The 20,032-nt window shown below is 36.5% G+C and overlaps 1 long non-coding RNA gene across 1 annotated transcript; it reads left to right on the top strand.

Moving 5' to 3' along the window:
* The first annotated feature begins 1,314 nt into the window (after positions 1-1,314).
* Positions 1,315-19,473, top strand: LOC116422204. The gene is made up of 2 exons (XR_004232758.1): positions 1,315-3,234; positions 19,403-19,473. It is a non-coding gene; the product is annotated as an uncharacterized LOC116422204 (long non-coding RNA).
* The last annotated feature ends 559 nt before the right edge of the window (positions 19,474-20,032 follow it).

Raw genomic sequence — 20,032 nt, 5'->3', positions numbered from 1 at the left:
TCATGAGTTAATCAATTAAAAATGTTATTATTGCCAGTTTGAAATTAGGGGGAAAGAGACAAAGAGGAAGCAGAGAAGAGAGTGGAGGAAGAGAAAAGAGAAGAGAAGATAGGCAGAGGAGGAGGGGGGGGGAAAGGAGGAGAGAAGAGAAAGAAAGAGCAAGAAAAGGAAGAAGAAAATCATTTCTTAACTTTTTTTGTTATAGATCCCCTTTGGCAATCTCGTGAAGCCTATGGACTCATCTCAAAAGTGAAAGTTGGACAACATACAATATTTCATTAAAGGTTAGTGAAAAGAAATCTATAATTTCACAAAGCTTTTAAATTCTATTTATGAACCCTAGTTGCTTTGCAGGAAATACCCAATACAACCCAAGCTTATACAAATAGTTTGTGGGTAATATGCACACTTGTTTGGTATGTTGAAGATAGCATTCTCTTTTCAAGTATGAGATGGAAGTGCCATGGCCCATGACCAGTAAGGTCCCTTCTAACTCTGAGATTCTAATTATTATTTGATTTAGTGAAATATATACATATAAATACATTAAAATATTGCATGGACTACACTTATCTTGGTTCTTTTTGGCCCTGTTTTGTAACTTGAGGCACCTAAAACAGGCACAGTAAATAGTGTTAAATTTGGAATCAGAAAGACCTTCAAATAAATCCTATTTCAGATACTTTCTGATTCAATAACCCTAAACAAAACACTTAACCACAGGTACCTAAGTCTCATTTCTAAAATGGGGTCAATAATAGCTATTTCATAGGGTTGTTGTGAGTATCAAATGAAATATTATAGGTAAAACACTTTACAGAGTTTACAAGTTTGTTTAAACATTAGTTTCATTATTATTATTTTTTCAAATATTCCTAGGAAATCCCATTATAGGATTTCCAGTGTGAAAAATCCCTCAACAATGTTGATTGACAACTTGTTTATAACAGTCTTATAGATTTGCTTGGGGACACTATGAGATTAAGTGATTTCCACAGTCACACATCCCATATGTGTCAGAAACATCACTCCAATGTAATTTTCTTGACTTCAAGACCAGTTGAAAGGAGATCACATGTTTTCAATTATTTCCCCAAGAGTGATAACAGATTTCTATTTATTCACCTATATACTCTCATCTGATAAACTATGTCAAAGATCATGGATCTATCTTTGTTGTTCTATCTCTCTCTAAAGATATTTGTGTATGTATGTATACATACATACACACACACACACATATATATATATACATATATATATTCATCCATACATTCACATCTACATATATACATATATATTTGTGTATATGTGTATATACTTTATATATCACTCTAAAGATATTCTTATACATACAGAAGCAGAGGCCATATTTATTCTTATGATGGTACCTCTAATAATGATCAAATTCTTATTTTTTTTAGATTTGGGAAAAGGGAGGTGTATAGATGTCCCCAGAAAAATTGGTTTTAGCTTCTGCATCACTGCAAATGATCAACTATAATAGGTAATAAAGTATAGGGGAAAAGTATTGAATTTAGATGCAGAAGACCTAGATCCAAATTTTGACTCTCTGAAGGGGTATTGATGTGATTTTGAATAAGTCACTTAACCTATCAGAGCTTCAGCTACCTCATCTGTAGAATGAAGATACCGAATTATCTCCTTAAGATTCTTCCAGCTTCAGAACTATAATGCTATGACCAGTGAGTCTCAGCTTGAGGTTCATTTAGCTTTTCTTTTCTGGACTAGCCATCCTTCCCACCAAAACATAAAAACTGCTAAAATAACAGGCCTGCCCAGGCTCATTCATTTGTTTCAATATTTTCCCCCTAATTACATGCAAAACAATTTTTATATTTGTTTTTAAAACTCTCTCCATCCCCCCAAAATGAGAAGATACATATGATGTTATACAAAACATTTCCATAAAAGTCATGTTGTAAAGGAAAATATAGATTCTTGTCCTTCCAAGAAAACTTTCAACAACAATGAAATAAAAAAAAATTCTTTTTTTACAATACGATCAGTTCTTTCTTTCTCTGGGAATGGGTGGTCAGGGTCATCATTTGCTCCATACACTCATGTAATAGCACTCTCTAAGTAAAGATTGTTCATACTCTGAGAAGAGGTTACCCCAACATGGCAGAATCCAATCCAATAATGCTCATTCTGTGTACCTCTTGTCCATGTTGTCCCATAAATTCTCCACAGGTGATCCACTTGACATTCTATTTTTTTTTTTAATGGATGATACCAATAACAACACATATAGACCTTCCATTGCTCATTGCCTGTTCTTGTCATGAAAAAGTCTAAACTATACAGGCTGACAAAACCCCAGCGAATATGATATCATTAGATTTTGGGTCAGATCATAAAACCAATAATAGCCTGAGGGCTGGGAAAGGACCTTGGAGATGATTAGCCCAGTTTACTCAATTCACAGATTAAGAAACATGGGATACAAGAACATAAAATTCAGCCTAGCCAAAAATTGTGTGTTATTTTAAAAGATGCCTTAAATAGGAATCTTAATGTCTTAAATCTTAATCTTAAAGTATATTCATAATGTCAGGTTGTTATTTCTAAGTAATCACATTTCATTCGTACAAAATATATGGGAGGTCTTAAGAACCAGTGGTATCTCAATAGTAAATATGAAAAAAGGTTGCATTACAATGCAGCCAAGTAATCCCAAAGCCCCACAGAGCAATGATGATTAATAACACTCTGGAGAAGGAGCATAAATTTTAATGATATTGCTCATAAAATTCCCATTTCAAAGGTTACACAACAGAATCAAGTTTGCCAAAAAGCAAACAAATCATTGGGATCTGGGATTTCTTCTCTCTTCTGACGTTGTTTTAATGGAATCTACAGCCAGTCCCTGGAGCTGATGAACTTGACTCATCTAAAATGATATGTAAGAACCTATGGCTTTCACGAAAAAGCCTGGATCTAGCTGGAATCAGCTCCAATCGAATTAGTGCTGATTCTAATTTAGTTTGTTTTTAAAACTAAGAAAGCAGGCTTCTGGGATATGCCCTTTATGAACACAGTATTTGTTAATGATCATGGTGAGACACAATGCCTCCTCCTAAGATTAGAAGATTTAGGGGGTAATCTACCCTTGGCTATGGATAAATATCTACAAGAATACCAAGTTGAATCCTCATAGAGGGAATTGGAAGGATTTGAAAAGCATTTGGAGTGCAATGAAGATGATGATTGGTAAGTGAGGAAAGGTTAAAGAAAATGGGATTTAGATGGGAGGAGAATGTTTTGAGACAATGTAGCTCATGTATATTAAAACAGAATCCAAGATACTAAAGCATTCAGTGGGATGTGGCACAGAGTGCTCATAAGTGCTTTCTGACAATTCTGTTTGTTTGTTATAGTATTTTATTTTTCTAATGACCACTTTTTGAAGGAAAAGCAGGAATATGTCTCTAGGGTGATTAATCTATTGAAAAATGAGAGCATTTGAATTACCACACTTGGCAAGTTTTACCAACTCTTTTAGTGTGGTGGGACTCAGCTACAATCGATAAAGTTGCTGCTCAATTCAGAGGCTTTTAGAGCTAGACAAGAAACCTTCCAATGATAGTGGAGCTTTCAAATCTCCTTGGCATAGGCAGGGGACAATGGATGTGAATTAACTCCACAGACAATCAGACTCTGGGAGCAGATGCTGTCTTAGATTTAAGTGACATTCCCATGGAAAAAATAACACACTAGATCTCCAATCTCCTGATTCCAATGTTTTTTCCCTTTAAGCCATGAAATAAATTCTAGCTCTTCTTTAGATCAATGACTAAAAGATCCCAAAGGATAGCTCAAGAGAGAAACAACAACAACAACAAAAAATCTGACTTTGCTTTTCCTCGTTCAGGATAATAAGTTTGGGGATTCGTTGTTGCATTAGTCATGTTGCCATATGTCCAGCAAGTTCCAGAGGTCACTTTTTATTTCTTATCTATTTTTTAAACTACATGACAGGTCACTAGCATACTGTTTGTTTACATCCCCAGCTGCTAGTACTATATCTAGCACATAATCATCACTTAATAAATGATTATTGACTGATTTGGTACAAAAACCATGAAAATGATCTAGACACAATAATAGCTTTATTTAGTATTTTAAGTGTAATTCATTAATTTTTCCTATGGAGTGTCAGTTAGTAATTATACTATCCACATCCTCCTCATTCTATGGATGTGACTAAGAAGTATCTGCAAAAGAGGAACAAATCTGAGGATTTAAATGAACTTGAAGCTCAAGAAGTAGCAATACTATGATTTGTCAGCCAAGAAAGCTAATTCTATCTGAGGTTCCACTAAGGAAGCTCCATAGCCAAGATTAGATAAGTGATCTTCCCTATTCAGGTCACAACTAAAGCATTATGTTAATTCATGGGAACTGCATTTTAGGAAGGATATTGATCAATCAGAGAGCAACCAAAAAAGGCACCACAATAGTAGAGGACCTTACATTTCTGTCATTAGAAGACTAATGAAAGAATAGGCTATGTTTCTGAAACAGATAACACTTTGAACAGTATCTGAGAGCTTGAAGGCTATATTATGGAAGAAGGATTAAAACTTTTTGTGGTCAGTATCAGAAATAAAAATAGAGGATGGAGAGTACAAATTTAGGAAAATAAGAGAAAAAAATCCATGACAATTATAGCAACTAAAATGGAATAGGTTTTAGAGTTTCTCCTCACTAAAAAATTTCAAGGAAAGATTAGGGGATCACGTGTTAGGAATGATATAGAAGAGACTCTCAGTTACAAGTTGGACTGAGACTCTAAAGTCCTTTTTAACTCTGATGCTCTCTGGTCTTCTATGATAATGACCCCTTCTACATTTTCTCCTTATCAAAAAAAAAAATTCTTTTGAGATTGGGTATCTCTGTCTTGCCCATCCTGAAGTGTAGGGTGCACACATGGGCTCTTTTGCAGAAGACATCTGAAATCATTAATTCAGATCTATCATATATGTACACTGAGGTCTCCAAACTAATTTTTTTTCAGTGTGCCTTTATAGTATGGGAATTTTTCATTTTTCTATTCATAATAAAGGCAAGGACCAATGATTTGATATAGAACTACCAATTACCATTCCTTTTCCACAAACTAGACTTCTTTTTCAACATATTATTGACTGATGTCACCCATTTAGGGTGCTTTAAATCCAGTTCTGTTCTTTAGTTGCTTCAAAGACACCATGGAGAGGTAAAATAGGAGCAGCTTGATAGTACAGTGAATAGAGAGGGCCAGTGGGCCTGGATGAATGAAATACCAGCAGCAACAAAGAAGTAAGATGCTTTTCTGTGGTGGTTTTCTTGGGGTCAGCCTTAGTCTCAGTTGAAATATATAATTACTATGAATTCGCAGAACTGGTAAATATGCAAACGTTTATTTCTCCTTCCAAATTAGCCCGGTTAGTTGAGGCCTATCTCTCTGCCTGGCCCCAAGAGATCTTGAAGCTTTGTCCTTGGCTTCTGCCTCTGCTTTCTTCAGCCTCCAGCCAGCTCCGACTCATGGCTTTTCAATCTCCAGTCTGTAGCACCTGAAGAAGTCTTTTCTTCCAGAGTGTTCTGTCTCAGAGTCCTGTTTCGCTCCAAGAGCTTCCTTCATTTATGTGATCTCCCAAAGGTTAACTCCACCTTCTGGAGGGAGAGGGATTCTGGGTTATCTCCCAGAGTACTCTCTGGTCCTGAGAGAGGTGTGAATTCAGACTAAGCCAGCCCTGAATTCTGCTGTGAACTCCATTGAGTACTTAGATACTTGAGCTCTCTAAAGGTGTGAACACAAGCATTGTTCAATCAGTTCCACTTAGTATCTTGTTTCAAGTTCTGGCCCAAAATAACTCTAAGATAAATTAACTCCAATGTCTTTGACACTTTGTAAAGAAATGTCTTAACACTTTAGTAAAGATTCCAACACTTTTCGTTAACATTTCATAAATTCATTGTTCCTGTTAATGTTCAGTTACTTCAGCCATGTCTCACTCTTTATGACCCATTTGGGATTTTCTTGGCAAAGACACTTGAGTGGTTTGTCATTTCCTTCTCCAGTTCATTTTATAGCTGAGGAAACTGAGGCAAACAAGGTGAAGCAATTTGCCCAGGGTCATACAGCAAATAAGTGTCTGAGACTGAATTTGAACTCACAAAGAGTTTTCCTGGCTCTAGGCCCAATATTCTATGCAGTATGGTGCCACCTAGCTGCCCCCTGAAAATCCAATAATGTGTACTTAATGCCCACTGAAGCAATACCTATTTATATCAAATGTATTTTTGTAGAATTTTTTATCTATAAATCTTGAGAGAATGGTAGCTACTCTGAAAGAATGTTGGTTTCTTCAGAGATGGAAATCTTTGCTTTTTCACATTGCTGTTCCCAGCCCAATCCCCAAATGTATTATGTGCTTAATAAATATTTGTTGTTTCATTACTACAGTAGTCATTGCTATATTTTATTATTCTACTTGGTGTTCATCCATATCAACCTAAGTCGGATTTTATATTTTCTTGTAAAGACGTGGTAATAATTCCAGTAGAGAGGAAGTTCCTTGGTGGCAAGGATTATTTGGTTTTTGTTTTTGTATCCTTAGTACCTAAATTAATGCCTAGAATATAGTAGGTGTTTAATAGGTCTTTTTTGACTTCAGTTTTATGATTTTGAAATGAACAGAATTCTTAGACTGAAACTTGCACTAAAGTTGTCATATTTGCATTTGCTTTATAATGCTGTGAAATATCAAATATTGCAATGTTTCTTTCTAATGTAGGTATTCAATCTGTAGTATTTTGTAACCCATTCTTACCTTCTCATTCTTGGCAATTTTTACCTATGAACTCTCATTATTTCACCACAGAGGATGTACCGTAGATACTAGAGGCCTTCATCTTTTTGCATTTTGGATCATTGGAAAGATGTTCTGAATCACTTCAATCATCCTTCTTGTTGCATTTCATGTTTTCCCTAATTATACCTTTCCCTGATTATATCCTCTTGGTTATACTTCTTATATAGAAACCATGATTAACTATATATCTTAGCTTACCCACATAAGTCATGTACCTCCTCATGGCTCTTTTGGTAAACCAAAGCTTTGATTCTTTCACAGTGGTGATGTTCTGAATTACATTCATAAGAAAATATTTGTATTATCCAGCAGGAAGTAGCAATAGAAATTCCACTTAAAAGAATTATAGATAGTACAAAATACTTGGCAGTCTATCTGTTAAGACATATGCACAATGTATATAAATACAATTACAAAACATTTTAATGCAAATAAATAACTAAACAATTGAATAAATAGCAGTTTGTTCATTAATAAATGCCTGTTGCTTTCTGTTTTCTTTCCTTCCTTCTTTTCTTCCTTCCTTCTTTCTCTTCTTCCTTTCTACCTTCTTTCCCTCTTTCTTCCCTTTTTTCTTTTCTCATTTTACTCTTTTATTTCCTTCTTTCTTTTTTCTTTTTTGTTCCCTTTCTTTCTTCCTTCTTCATTCTCTTTCACCCTTCCTCCCTTCCTATCAAGCCAATATAATTAAAATGACAATACTAACTAGATTAATTTACTTATTCAATGGCATACCAATCAAACTACCAGGGGGTTACTTTATAAAACTAGAAAAAAATAGTAATGAAAAATAAATAGAAGAACAAGTACAGGAATATCAATGTAATTAATTATAAGAAATGGATAGAAAAGACTTCACAGTAACTGATCTCAAACTATAATCCAAGGTTATAGACATCAAAACAATAACATACTAAGTAAGAAATAAAATTTCAAAACATAGCATTTCATGTTAAGGATTAATTTGGAATCTTGTAAGCACTGGACAATACCCCATGGATAGTTAAGTCAAACTTTTTTTCCTAGTCAATGTTATGTCCTACATACAGACTGTCTCCTTACAGTTCCAGAAAAATAAACTTAGATATTCCATAAAATAGCTATTGAAATAAAAGTAATAATTTGAATAAAAGAAGTGGGGCATGGGCTCAATATTCATCAAATTTATGATTTCAATCAACTCTACTTTTTCTTTTAATTGAGGAATCATGCTTTCAGATTATTTGTCAATCAGTTCTGTGTTTTCATAAACAAAGAATCCATTTAAGTTAGAAGAAAGAATGGAAGGAGGGAGCAAGGAAAAGGAATGGAAAGCAAGAAGGGAGAGAAAGAAGGGAGGGAGGAGGAAAAGAGAAGAAAATGAAAGAGAGGAAGAAAGAAGAAAGGAAAGAGGGAGAAAAGGGAGAAGGAAAAGAAAGACTGGAAAAGGTAGAAAGGAAAAGGGAAGAAAGAGGGAAAGATGGAAGGAAGGAAAGAAGGAAGGTAGGCAGGAAGGAAAAAAGAAGAAAGGAAGGAAGGAAGAAAGGAAGGAAGGAAGGAAGGAAGGAAGGAAGGAAGGAAGGAAGGAAGGAAGAAAGGAAAGAAGGAAGGAAGTGAAGGATAGAGGGAAAGAATAGGCATTTATTAAGCACCTACTATGGGTCAGAAGATGGGCTAAGCACTACAAAATATCAATGGCCTTGGGAGGTAGAAGGCAAAAGAGGTAGATAAAGCTTAAGTAAAACACCCAAGGTCACACAACAATGAATGCCTAAAACACCTGCCATACTCATATTCCCTCCTTCCCTCTTTCCTTCCTTCCTTTCTTCCTTTCTTCCTTCCTTCCTTCTTTCCTTCCTTCCTTCCTTCCTTCCTTCCTTCCTTCCTTCCTTCCTTCCTTCCTTCCTTCCTTTCTTCCTTCCTTGTTTCCCATATAAGCACAAATCCAAGTATACATTTTTCCATGATCTAATGTTTTGTATTCCCCATGCCTCTGCCTTCTTCAATTAGTGTAAACTACACTGCCCATAAAACTTGGGAGGAACTAAGAGAAATGTGATGAAACATCCTACACAGCCAATATACATATATATGATAAAAAAAGGTCAATTAAGTTAAAAATGAGAAACTGAAAATAGGACCTTGATCTATGTCCTGGCATGTGCCCCAGTGCTATTAGCTTTTTATCTCTTTCCTCAAAGATCAAGAAGACCAAATTATCTCAGGAAGTCGAGAAGAACAAAATTATTGTGTAGTAAAAATCAGCCTTCTGAAACATGACAGCCTGTACCTCCTTCCTCCCCACCCCCTACCATGGAACACATCACAACATGTATAAAGCTATGAATGGAAGACATTCATAATTCTAGTATGTGGCTTAGCCTTTTTAGTGGTAAATTGCCAATGAAGATTTCAGTGTTACAAAATTCAACGGGAACAATGACAGGGAATGTGGTTGTATATTGTTGCTATTTGAAGAAAACTTCCCACCAGCTGAATTAAGACTGAGTGCTTCTTGAATACCTATTCTTTCTGAAGGAGTCAATTAAAAGAGTTGTCTGAAGCTGATTAGAGCATACTGCTAATGAGAACAAGGTCAACAAATCAGAATCTGTATAGACCTTTAAAACTTACTCCTTGTGGGGCCAATAGAACAGCAATAATGATATTTGCACAAGACACTTCAGTTGGTTGTTATAAGGATCAAAGGAAATAATGTCAATGGGAGTACCACATTCTTTATTAGCACAGTTCCTGGCACCTAATAAATGCTTAATAAATGCTCTATTCATTTATCTATCCATCTAATACCAATCCACTATTCCAGGCTGTTTCAGTGTCAGGAAGACATCTCCTATTTGACATACAGCATGTCTAAGTTTGTACAATTGTGCCCCAGGCAGAGCTCAAACTGTATCTCAGAATATCATGAAGTCAGAAAAATTTTTATCTGATCGTATTTATGATTATACATTATTCTCTTGCAGTTATTGATGATCCCCATAGTGACATCTAAACTCTCTGCCCATCAGTAATTTCCCAGACCATCATGCCTGCACTATCTTCATCCCTTTCCTTCTCTATTTGACCTGCTTAGTAAATCAGTCCAATCCCATACCATGTTCAAAACAAATCCCTCATTGTTTTGTCATCTTGTTGACCATGTCTTGACAACAATGGATCATTCCCACCAGCCACCTCCTTTGCTCCCATATAATTAATGCAGAATGAAGATAAAGAAAATCATGAAACCCCAGGAACATTCATGTTACATAATCTCAACTGGGTTCTCAATTCTTACCTGAGCCTTAACCACTCATTGGGTGTTGCCTTAGTCAAACTGAGATCTGTTAAAGACCTTAGCTTAAAAGATCAAGGTCTCCTACTGCCATTTCCAGTTGTCCTGATTTATATCTTGTCACTGGACCCAGATGATTATGGAAGAAAAAATAAGGCTGGTGACCTTGCAAAGCCTTTTCCTCACTTAAATCCAATTCACTTGCCTATCATGACATTACCTCCCTGATATCAAGATCCTTTTTGAAAACAAGATATAAAAAAAGACTTTTGAGAGTAGTAGGAGCTGCCCCACTGAGCAACCAATTAGAACTGACCAATTGGGCAACACAGTTATTTTGTTTTGTCCATTTCCTTCCCTTTATCCATATAGGGCATAATACCTTTACCTGTGGGTGCTCTGTCCCCAAAGAATATCAATTTTGATCACTGAAAATTCTTCACAAGGTATTTTAGGGTTTAGGATTAGATTTCTTTTTTAAGGAACATGCCTTTAACCCAAATCACTCTGGCTCTCATTAATTGGCCAACAATAAGTCTTGTGCCAAGCTCACTTAATCACTGTTTGGGCCCTGAATGGTTCACAGTGAATGTAAATAGCAATTGTTTCTATTTTGGCCAGAAACCCTGAGAGTCTTCCCTTTCCAGATTGAAAAAAATTTTTTTGACTAAGTAAAAGAGGCCATTCTCTCTCTTATTTCTTACCTACCCTTAATTGCATGTTGGACATTGCCTAACCAAGCCCTTACTTTTAAAGAGTAAAGTCTCCCACTGCAACCAGGGCCATATCCAGGGATCCTGATTCATATCTGGCCAGTTGATCCAAATGGCCCAGGAGGAAAAAGTAAGGCTGCTAACTTTGCACAGCTCTTCTTTATTTATTCTAATTCACTCATGTATCATGGCGTCACCTTCCTATATCATAATAGTCTTCAAGAAAGAAAGTCAAATAATAATCTAACTGCCTACTTCACATCAAGAATTCACTAATCTACAGGAATCTGAAATTCAACATATCCAAAACAAATCCATTATCTTCTCCACTAAAATCTCCCCTCTTTCCAACTTCCTTATTATGTCAAGAGTTCCACAATCTTCCCAGTCATTCCAGGATACAAGCTCAGCATCATCCTTGAGTCCCCACTTGACCTCATTTTGTATATACAATTTGTGGCCAAATCTTGCTCCTTCCATCTTTGCAATATTTCTCATACACTTCCTCTTTTTCTCTACTCACAGAAACATGCCCCTCATTCAAGCTTTCATTACCTTTCACCTGGGCTATTGCAACAGCTTTCTAACCACTCTCCCTACCTCATGCCGCTCCCCATACCAATCAATCCTCCAGTCAGCTGCCAAAGTGATTACTTAAAATCCAGGTTTGACCCTGTCACAGCTCTAGTCAAAAAACTCCTGTGGTTTGATATTAGCTACAAGAGCAAATATTAAACGCTCTGCTTGGCATTTAAAGTCCTTTCATGACCCAGCCCTTTCCTACTTTTCCAGTCTTCTTATACATGACTCCCCCTACCCGTGTGCTTTATGATCCAACTACACTGGTCTCCTTATTGTTCCTCACACATGGCACTCCATCTCCATCTCTGGGCTTTTTCATTGCCTGGCACCATGCCTAGAAAGCTCTTGCTCCTCACCTCCCCCTGACTTCCTTCAGGACTGAGCTAAATCCACATATTTTATAAGCCCTCTCTGCTTTCCCTTTCCTTCTCTTTACTACCTTCTATTTGTACTGTATGCACGTTGTTTATGAATTGTCTCTTCTAGAAGGAAGGAAGAAAAGAAGGAAGGAGGGAAGGGAGGAAGGAAGGAAGGAAAGAGGGAAGGGAGGAAGGAAAGGAAGGAAAGAGGGAAGGAGGAGGAAGGAAGGAAGGAGGGAAGGAGGGAGGGAAGGAAGGAAGGAGGGAGGGAAGGAGGGAAGGAAAGAGGGAAGGAAGGAAGAAAGGAGGGAAGGAAGGATGGAAGGAAGGAAGTAAGCAGGGAAGGAAGGATGGAAGGAAGGAAGGAAAAGTGTGAGGGAGGGAAAGAAGAAAGAAAGAAAAGAAAGATGAGAAGGAAAGAGGGATGGGGAAGGAAGGAATGGAGGGAGGGAGAAAGAGAAAGGAAAGAAGGAAGAAAATAGCATTTGTTAAGTACTTACTGTGTCCCAGGCATTGTATTAAGTGATAAATGAAACAAGCAAATAGAAATTTATCTCTATGACAATATCCAAAAGACAGCTAATAGCACCAATGTTAGAGCACTGATTTGAAGCACAAAAACGTTAGAAGGTGCTGAAAGGAGTAGACCGGTAGACTTGAGAATTTACACAAAATGGAAGTCTCAGTATAGAACACAGTATTGGCCTGGCAGAGGAACACTGCAAGCTGAGAAAGCCACTAGGGAGGTTCAATAATCCAGAGTGATGAGGTCCCAGGTGCTGAGATAAGGGTCAGAATTTTGTGGCAGTCTTTGAAGGAGAAAGTTAAGAAAGTCAAGAGAGAAATGACGGTAAAAGGTGAAGTCCCTAAGGAAAGAAACCATATTGTTGCCTTTCTATGTACCTGATATTTAGTAGGCACTTAAAATGTTTGCTGAAAGATTGACATCTGAAGAACTACAACAGCAGGGAGGGTTTCTTCACCTAAGAGTCCCTTTACCAAAAATCACAGTTCTGAGCCAAAGAATAGATGTAGAATATAAACAATAAATAAATTTACAAATAATATAAATAAATAATAATAAATATAAAAGCTATAGACTATAAATAACCTAATTATTATAGAATATAAATAATAATAACAGAATAAATAAATATATGATATAAATAAATACAGGACACAGATAATATGAGAACAATAATAAGATAATAGACGTAGAGACATCCCAAGTCATCTCGTCCAATCCTCTCTGTTTATAAGTAAGACAGTCTCACTTAGACAGTTGAGATGACTAGCTGAAGGCCACACAAGCCTCAAACCCAGCATTTTACACATATTACTCCCTTTAATTTCTCCTAGGGACTCTGGGAGGTACGTGCTATACTAGATATTAACCTGCTGAAGAGAGGATGAAACTGTCTGAGAGAGACTTAGTGACATATTTAGCCAGCATGTTGAAGATTGTTCAAGCTCAGGCCCTTGACTACATTTTGGAGAATCATATGTATGTGGTCAGTGAAGGAAAAAGAAAGAAAAAGACTGAAGAAATAATGATGCACATAGAAGCTTTTCTTCTCTCCAGACAACAATCCTTGGGGGGGAGAAAAACAGACACCAGTTCTGCTACTTGTTAGGATGCCATTGCTCAGCCTTTGACCATTTGCAAAGGAAAGTCCTAAAATAAAGCTCCAGGCTTAAGACAAAAAGGAACATTCATAAATCATGGATCAAATGAGAGTCAGAGGATCACAGTGTCCAGTACTTGTAGGTACTTAGTAAATATTATTCCCTGTCCCCTACATCATAGATTTTAGAACTAAAAGGGACCCGAGAGGACCTTGAATCAATGCTTTCTGGAGATAAGCAAACAAGAACTGAAAGATTATATGAATAATCAGTGTCACAAATTTAAGATGTCTTTGATACAGGATTTGAACACAAGTCTTTCAAACTTCAAGATGAATGTCCTATCCACTGTATTTAAATGGCTCACACCACTATGCTAAGATGCTCTCCACATGGATGACTAATGAACAAGCAATTTAAGAGGAACAATCTTAAGTATGCTAAAAAAGCTTCCTTTTTTTCCCCTTCTCCTTGGATGGGATAAATACCATTTCTCCCAGCAGTATATAACTCTCTTAAGCCTCAGGTGGTTTAAATTAATGAGATTAGCTACAGCAGGCAGTAAAATCCCATGAGATGAGATTTATATTTTATGTGTTCTCGCTTTATACAGCTAGTACAGTGTAGTCCATCTTTTTGTCACTCAGGTATTGTCCTCTTTAGAAATCCAGACAGAGAGAGGTCATGACTTTGACATGAAAGTTTATGCAAAATATAGTTAGCTTAGAAACACAGATCACAGGTGAAGGAGACCTCAGAGACCCATACAATTACCACACACCTGGAAAAGAATCTTGACAATGACGCAACAGGACACATGGGATGGAGGAGACATCCCATGACAACACATCCAATTCCTCTCAATGCAGCTCCTTCCCCTTAGGGATCCTCTCATTGGGGAAGCTTCAGGCTGCAAACCTAAATCTCTCTTTTTATAATTTCAGCCTATTGTTCCTGGTACCATTCTCTGGATGCAACACAAATAAGTCTTGTCCCACTCTTTGAAGACTCTTCAAATCATTGAATACAAATGCTATGGCCTTCTAAGCCTTCTTTTCTCTGGGATAAAAATAAAACTCTACTTCTTTAAAGCATCTTTGTTGGTATTTATGTTCCATCACCATCCTGGTTTCTCTCTTCTGAATGCTATCAGAAGGCTTTTTAATTTCGGTACCCACAACTCAACACAATAGTTTAGGTGGGATTGGCTTATGATGAGAGAGGAAAGGATTTCAATATCAATTAAGTGTATCAGAATTCAGAGGTAGAAAAACCTTGGAGGTGATGTAATCCAACTTCTATTTTATGGCTGGGGAAAAGGAATCCTGGAGTGATTATATAATTTATCCAGGATCACACAGGTAGCAAATGGCTAGACTGCGGTTTGAACCAGTCTTTGATTGCAAATCCAATACCTTTTCTGTTAGAATCCTAGTGTTAACTCAATGGAATTAGCTAAAATTAACACCTTTGAGAGTTCACACATTAGTTCACACGTTTGGAAAATTTCAGGGTTCAGTATGAGATATCCAAATTCACACCTCCTATAATTGCACTCTCAGAGGAGGAGTCAACCTTTGAGTTTACACCTCTAAAAGAGCATAAAAACAGCTAAACTCAATCAGGAGAGTTCAGTTGAAAAGATTGAGAGGGGAGCATCAGTTGGAGATTGAGAAACCATGAGTCGGAGTTGAGCTAGAGGCAGAAGCTGGAAGAGCTAAAAGAGAAACTGCAAGAGCTCTTGGAACCAAGGAGGGAGAGAGGCCTCTAAGAAAGCTAACCCGGTCCAAGGAAAGAGACAAGACTTGGAAGGAGAAAATAAACGTTTGGATTTTAACAGCTGGCTGCGTTTGGGGTATTATTACTCTGAACTGAAACTAAGGCTGCCTCCAGAAAACTTCCCCCGAGAAACCTGTTCCCACAGAGAACCATATATTATAGAAAAGAACACCACACTTTTCCATTATGTCATGTTGCATCATTTTTTATGCTTAGACACTTAAATTCAAAAAGAGTAAAATAATAACTTTGTCATTATTACCCCCAATATAAACTACTTGAGGTTAAGAATTGTTTCACTTTGAAATGACCTCAATGCTGGGCACATGGCAGGCATTTAATAAATGGATGTGGATTGACTGAAATCCTTTCTCAATTACTCTCACCTTCCCAAACTAAAAAAAATACCTGTTTCACTACCACACACACTCTAAAGAAAGTTTTTTTTTTTTTGGGGGGGGGGCAAATAAAGTCAAATCACAGAAAAGAATGAAAAATGGACAATGGGAAGATACATGGAATGTATAGATTTACACAGTGCTTTCCTCCCAAAAACCACGAGTTGATTGCACAAGAATTAATAGCAATATTAGATAGATGTGGAAAATAAGACTCAGAGATGGCAAACCCAACCATGTACTTGTAACTACTAAGTACTGTATCCCAGTGCACACAATGAGTAAGTACCATGTCCTAGTGCATACAATCAGTAAGTACCATGTCCTAGTGCATAGAGTTACTAAGTACTATAACTTAGTGGAGACAATTAGTAAGTATCATATCCTCCTTCTTGCAATTAGTAAGTACCATATCTTAGTGCATACAACTTGTAAGTACCATGCCCTAATGAAGTAAGTAATAAGACCAAGTTTGAAAGTTAGATCTTCTAATTATAAATGGAGCTAATACATACCAAACACAGGACTTAACTCATTTTCTTCATGAATCCAAGCCTGGACCAGTATCCTCTAAACTCCATTGTCTACCAATTTTAAACTATTTAAGAATCTATATTAGAAAAATGTTCCCAATACCACTAACTACTTATGTAATGATAGGTAGGTTCAACTTTGAATTTGATTTTAATTGTCTGTTAAAATGTGGATAGCATAATACATAATAACTCATATTTCTGTATTTTCTTACAATTTATAAAATACTTTGCTCATATAACTCTATGAGGCAATATAGTATAAGTATAGTATAAAGTCCATTTTTCCCAGGTAGGAATTTGTAACCCACAGAAGTTAAATCATTTGTTCAAAACCAGGAACCTGGTATATATTTGAAATTCAATTAGGCAATACATGCTTGAGATTTCTTAGGTGCCTATTATGATCAAGGCCCTCCCAAACAAAATTGTTCCTGATCTCAAGGAGCTTCTGTTCTATTAATTACAACCTAGAACTTCTGAATCTAAGTTCTAGGTTTCATCTTTTTTATGTTATTACCTGGAAGTATCAGAGATGACCTATAAGGTGTCCCCTGCCATAACAATTTTGGTGACCATTTATAAAGAAGCATCATAGCAAGTCACATTCCACCAATAAAATATGGTTAATCCCTGCTTTCTATAGAAATAAAATTGAGTCAGCTTCTGGTGGCAAAACTACAGAGTCAGGAAAATAAATGGTTACATCATGACAACGGTTCTCTGAAGGCAGTTTTTAACATTCACAAATTGAATACTGTAAGACCAGTGATGATTCTTACGGGCCCATTCACTATGTCCCATTACATCCTAACCCTCAGAGTATGCTTTGTTTCTCCTCTCACACTGCTGCCAAGTAGGGACATTCCTACTTAGAAGCTGCCGCTCAGAAAAACAATCACTAAAACTCCCAAGCACATGTAGTTTATTTTGTGTGATCAAAACAATATGGTATATTTTCTTTATAAAATCCTTCATAATTGAAAATTCCAAAGTCATTATAAGGAGATACATTTTATAGCCTTTTGGGGCATTTATGATTAAAAATGTGCATGTTCACATAGACCCAAAATCTTCTCCTTCCCCAAACCTGTGTATGGTTTTTATCTCTCATTTTATGTATGTATATATATACATCTATAGCATATGGGTATATGTACATATATATGCATATAAATATATATATATATATATATATAATTATTCAACTACTTGGTATGAGATAGGACTTTCCATTTACCTGCTGTCATGTATGATCCATGAATAATCAAAATTACCTAGAAGAAATCTATTACCTTACTGACGATATTGGCACTAAACTTTGTTATTATATTTGTGCTTTTTTCTGTCTGGACTGATGCCATTCCTAGAGTATAAATCTCCGTTGGCTTACCTCTTAGCCTAGAAATGGACAGTTGTCTTCATCTTCTGTGAATCTCAATAACATCTCAATATACAAATGTGACTCTCATCCAAATAGTGGTACTCATGGAATAATGCAAGGTTCATCATTCCTAGCAGAGCTGGATAAATACACGAAGCAAGAAAGGCCCCAGCATAGTGAGTAGGTCCTCCTTGGTGAGCTAACTGGATACAAAGATGCATCTTATCAGACGTGAATAGATTGTGATCTGTATCCTCTGGAGAAAGTGAGACCATTGATGAGATTACAATTCTATCAAAATATTTGATTATGCATTAAAGTTATAAAATAACAATATAACATGAAACAGAATGACTGAGGAGTCAGAAATCAGAGATCCACTATCATGACATTAAATGTGATCTACCTGAATGATTTATGACAAGTGACTCCACCTGTCTAGGATTCAGTTTCCTTCTTTGAACAATGAAAAGATTAAATCAGCTGACTTTGAAGGTCAAGCTAGTAATCCTTTGTATCTAATGAGTATTCTGTTACTCCACTTATTTTCTTAAAAAATCTCTTTTCCAATTATATGTGAGAAATGTTGATGTCTCACATTGACTGTCCCATTATCATATTTGATATACAAACTGAAACTCATCGTTTCCCTAAAACCTACATGACACCATCCAGGGCTATCTGTATGGTGTCATCCTGCTCTATAGTTTGTCACTGGCCAGATGGCTCTGAAGGAGACAGTGAGGCAGGTGACTTTGAATAGCCTTCCCTCGATCAAATCCAAATTATTTGCAAGCTGTGAAATTACCTCCCAGGTTCTCTTTGAGAAATAAAGTCAAACAACAACTCTTCTTTCAAACTCTACAATTATATATATCAGAGGTCCTCAAACTTTTTAAATAGGGGGCCAGTTCACTGTCCCTTAGATGTTGGAGGGCCGGACTATAGTAAAAACTAAAACTTTGTTTTGTGGGCCTTTAAATAAAGAAACTTCATAGCCTTGGGTGAGGGGGATGAACGTCCTCAACTGCTGCATCTGGCCCGCGGCCGTAGTTTGAGGACCCCTGATATATATCATCCAAGCTGGTAACATGGGACTTTTCCATGATTGTTCATTCTCTATCACTTATCCAATTAATTAACCACACCATGTCAATTCCATCTCCATAGAAACTCTTAATCTATCCCATCTTCTCTTCTTATGTGATCATTTCTCTAGCTTAACTCCTCATTCCTTCTCACCTTGACTATTGAATCAGGAAGACTGAGTTGAAATCAATTTCAGACACTTACTAGCTATTTGACTTTGGGCAAGTGATTTTTCTTCAGTTTCCTTTTCTGTAAAACAAGGATATTATCTCCCACTTCCTAAGTGCCTAAGGTTGTCATGAAGATCAAATGAGATACTAAATGTAGAGTGCTTAGCATAGTGCCTGGCACATTGCAATTGTTATATAAATGTTAGCTATTATTATTGAGACAGATCCAGAATATTATGCCAATTTTAATATGATATTTAAAAGACTAATTAATCAAGAGAAAGCATAAAATTCCCCAGGTAAAGGCATAACCTTGCATCACCATATCAGAGAAGCTTCCCAATCTGCATGTTGACACTGTTTTCAATTAAATCTAACAAGCAAATATAATTCCAAGAATATGAAAAAGGAACATGAGGGTAATTGTTCTGAAAGTGCTACAATTAGTGATGCCATGTAAAGGTATTCAGCTTTCCACTGACAGCAGAACATCTCTGTGACATAATCATAGTGCCCCTCCCTTAGGCAACCCATGGATAATTAGCAGAGAATCTGAAGAAAACTATGTGTTTTGCTCAGCTCATGGGACTTTTGTTCTTTTCTCTTCATAGGAACATATGGAGGAAAGAAGTGAGGGTGGCGGAGTGGATGGACTACTGACCTGACAATGAAGAGGATCTGGGTTAGATTTTTTTTTTCCTGACACTATATGACCTTTTTGAGACTCAATTTTCTTATCTGTAAAATGGAGGAAAATAATATTCTTACCACTTATGCTACAGGATTGCTGCGAGAATCAAATGTGATTCTCTAATTTATGAGATTGATGTTGGGTTCCCAAGGGACCTTGGAAGCCATTGAACTCAAATCCTTAAACTTAAAGTTGGAAAAGCTAAAGGTCAGAGTAGGAAATCATACCACTAAGGATCAAGACATAACTTAAACCTCTGGTTTCAAAGCTAGATTCAAAATCCAATTTTTTCCAAGGTGCCATGCTCAACAAGAAGTTATTAAATGTCTACTGCATTATAGGTGCAGTGATACAAAGAGAAAAACAGAATTATTCCATGCAGAGTATGTTGTAAACATATAGTGCCATATACATGTCAATCATCTCTCAAATCACAATCTTGTTGCTAACCTGGATCCAAAATCCATGTGTGATGCTCTATCAGAAAAAAATAAGATTGATAGATTTGCACAAAATAATAAAGAACAAAATGAGCAGAACCAAGAGAACA

Source organism: Sarcophilus harrisii, chromosome 3, assembly GCF_902635505.1.
Source record: "Sarcophilus harrisii chromosome 3, mSarHar1.11, whole genome shotgun sequence".
Lineage (NCBI taxonomy): Eukaryota > Metazoa > Chordata > Mammalia > Dasyuromorphia > Dasyuridae > Sarcophilus > Sarcophilus harrisii.
The sequence above is the reverse complement of the archived record's forward strand: the minus strand, read 5'-3'. Positions and strand labels throughout refer to the sequence as shown.